Source organism: Macrotis lagotis, chromosome 1 (genome assembly GCF_037893015.1).
Source record: "Macrotis lagotis isolate mMagLag1 chromosome 1, bilby.v1.9.chrom.fasta, whole genome shotgun sequence".
Taxonomy (NCBI): Eukaryota; Metazoa; Chordata; class Mammalia; order Peramelemorphia; family Peramelidae; genus Macrotis; species Macrotis lagotis.
The window spans coordinates 130,349,790-130,353,335 of record NC_133658.1 but is presented as its reverse complement, the minus strand read 5'-3'; the positions used below and the strand labels follow the sequence as shown (position 1 = coordinate 130,353,335).

The 3,546-nt window shown below is 39.6% G+C and overlaps 1 long non-coding RNA gene across 1 annotated transcript; it reads left to right on the top strand.

The window, feature by feature from the left end:
• Positions 1 to 415: 415 nt before the first annotated feature.
• On the top strand, positions 416 to 3,004 carry LOC141514211 (uncharacterized). The gene is made up of 3 exons (XR_012475969.1): positions 416 to 505; positions 970 to 1,100; positions 2,592 to 3,004. It is a non-coding gene; the product is annotated as an uncharacterized LOC141514211 (long non-coding RNA).
• Positions 3,005 to 3,546: the final 542 nt, after the last annotated feature.

Below are 3,546 nucleotides of genomic sequence, written 5' to 3'. Positions count from 1 at the left end.
CCTAATCTCTGCTCAAAGAGCTCTAGGGATAAGGAACTCACTATTTCCTAAAACAATCCATCCCATTTAGGAGCTCATACCAATAGGAAATTTATCCTTGGTATGAGTTAAAGATTTTCTTCTCTACAACTTCTATCTATTGTTCTCTGTTCTATCCTCTGGCATCCTGAAGAATGAATTTCACAATTTATTAGTAAATGTTTAATGACCAACTCTAAAAAAAAAAAGATATGCTGGATAAACTTTTAAGTTTAGTTTGCATTATTAGTGTTTTTATTTTACTTTTGTTAAGTCAACAAAATAATCAAACAAACCCTGATTTTAGCATTTGCCAATTTCCTGATGTTTAAATGTTCACAATGAAATCGTGATTGTACCAGGAACCAATTGTAGTTGTCTCCAATAAAACTCCTGAGTGAGCTCAATCCTTTACCTCAGGAGAAGTTCAAAGATGAGAGATTTTTTTTTGCAAGATTAACCTATGAAGATGCTGCTTGCTGATGAGGTAAGGGACTGGCCTCTCTTTGGATAGTTTAACTCTTCAGAGAAAATGTAGAGGACGTTGGAGGGGAAACTCAGTTTCTAGGTCTCTACAAAGAAGCTCAACTACATACCAAGGACAAGGTGGGGTCTTGAGTGCTTTTAGATTTACATCTAAAACTTAACTATGGGTGTGGCTGTGACACAGCTGTTGTTAGCCCTCATCTGCCGCACTGTAGGGGAAAATAACCATAGGGTGCCTTGTCCATGAATGGCAGCTATAGAAGGACAGTGTGTTCCTCCTGCCAGGAGCTGGCAGGAGGTACCGAGGAAAACCCTGGTGACAAGGACTTCCCAAGCACGTCCCAGGCTGGGTGGGGTGGGAGGCCTGTGTACAGATTAGGTGGTTTGGCTGAGTGGCTATGGGAATGAAAGCCAAGGGTTAATCACAGCTCTTCTCACTCTATTTTCCCCCTCTGTCTTTTCCAGCTCCACCCTAGCATGACATTGCTGGGCCTGCTGGGGACACCTACATCACAGATGACATTACTTGTTTGGAGGAAGACTTATAAATCTTGCCCTATGGTCACCTTTGTGCTGGGACAACCTGTATCACAAAGGTATTGAGCCAACTTTGGGGATATTTACTTATCTTCTTATAGATCTGAAGCCCCTGCCCACTGTAGCAGCAATAATAACAGTGCTAATGATAATAATGACATGTATCCATAGAAAGACTGAATGTCTACTTGTTGGTATGCCTGCTCCCCTCTACTTTGAAAAATCTATGCAGGGTTGGAGGTGGGCAGTGGATCACGGCCAAGCTTATAAGAGAACTTTTCCATGAGTTACTTTGGCTAAAATGAGTAATAATAATAATAATGATAGTAGTAGTAGTAGTAGTAGTAGTAGTAGTAACAACAACAACCACCAAAACAATAATCATGGTCAAATACTCAAATGTATCTGTGATCCCACTGATTTTGGAGTTCCCTCTGGCTCTCTTATGCCTGTCCATTCCAATCAGCTATTGTGCATATCCTCCCCAGAGTTCTTTATGGAGGATCTATACAACATGCTGGAGGCCCTTTTTGTTTTCTCCAGACATTTGGAAGGTACTAGAGGAGTGCTCTAGCTCTTACTCTGTCATCCTTCATTCTTGCTGTGCCATGGGCTCTTTTTATCTTCTTTTTTTAATCTTTTCTTTTTTCTTCTTTTTTTTTTTTTAGGTTTTTGCAAGGCAATGGGGTTAAGTGACTTGCCCACGGCTACACAGCTAGGTCATTATTAAATGTACTCCTGACTCCAGGGCTGGTGCTCTATCCACTGTGCCACCTAGCCACCCCTTGCTTCATTTCTTTGATGACAACTTTTAGAGGGAGTTCAGAGGTGCAGTGGATAGAGTATTGGGCATGAAATCATAAGATCTGACCTTAGGCAACTCACTTAACTTTTGTCTGCCTGTTTTTTCATCTGTAAAATAAGGATAATGATAGCATCTTCTTCCTGGGGTTATAACAAGGATAAAATGAGATAGTATTTGTAATGAGTTTTGCAAATCTAAAGCACTATATAAATGCTAGTTATTATTATTATTATTCCTTTTCTTTGTGGGGCTTTCTCATTGGTATTGTAGCCAATAAGGTCACCTTTCTTAAAATGTACACAATTTGCTTTAATTCAACATGTGGAGACTTGGTGAGCTTGCTTCCAGAAATATGTATTGGAGGGGGACCTTCCCCTACTGAATTAAAGCTAAACTAATTAAAAATTAATCTAGTTTAATTTTTGAATCAGTTGAACCAGATTAAACTGGTTTAAACTGATTTAATTAGTTCAAACTAGATTAAACTAAATTTTTTTGAGGGGGAGGGAGGGATAGTGGATGCATTATTGGGGTGAATAAAATTGCATTTCAAGATTTAATTGAGAAGATGCAAGAAAATGGCTTTGACCAAATCTGCATTTTTCAGGACATCATATTGGACTAGTTAAACCATCTGAATGACCATATTGTTAAATGAGTCTGTGGGGGATTGGGTGTATAAGACTTTGATGCTTCAGTTTTGCTAACAATGGTAATGGAAGTGCCTTTTGGTTTCATGTTCCAGGAATCCTGCATCACAAGATCTGTGTGTCTTCTGCTGCCTTACCCCACTATTTCAGTTGGGCATTAATCCCTCTTCAACTCAAGACTGTACTCAATCTTCACCAGGGCTGCAAATCTGTCCTGAGCCATGGGGCCTAACCCCCAAAATGGGACAGTTTAGCTGAAATGCCATAGGCAAGGTCAATCCCCTCTCCTTCCCATCCTGAAACTGTTCCTCCTCCCAGATCATCATTGAAAGAAAAGGATAAATCCCCATAATCCTCACTATCACTGCCTCACTCTATGTTCTTTTCCTTCCCACCTCTCTCCAACCAAGGACCAACCACAGTAGGACTCCCCTTACCCATAACTAATGAAAGAGCCCATGGGGACAACAAAAGGAAAAGTTTAGAAAGAAATACCACAGCAAGCTTTAAATAAAGGAATTCTACCAAATCCTTAATGCACACCCATGATGGGGGGGGGGGTAGTCAGGAGGAGGAACTGGAAACTACTTATTCCCCCATGCCTTTGGAAACAGCAGTTCCAGTCCATTAAAATTAGCACCTGAGGATATCAAGCTGAACAACCCCATCCTCTCAAATCTCCTAACTCCCTTCTCTCTCTACAATACCTTTTCTATCTATTTTGGAGTGGTTTGACCTGTATTAAACTAGTTCAAACCAGATTAAAACAAATTGAACCAGTCTGAATCAAACTAAAATTATTAGAAAAGGTTTAAACCTCTTTGAGCTGAATTGAATGGATTTGAACTGGTTTGAACTGGTTTGAATTGGGATTGAATCTTTTCACTCAAAAGCCACCAAGGAAGGATTCTTCTGTTCTTTAGGTCTTTTAAGAAATGTATTCTTAAATACAGCTCAGCAGCAAATTAAAAGATTTACCATAAGACTGGTTTGTAATTCCTTTTTTTTTTTTTTTTTTGCAAGGCAAATAGGGTTAAGTGGCTTGCCCAA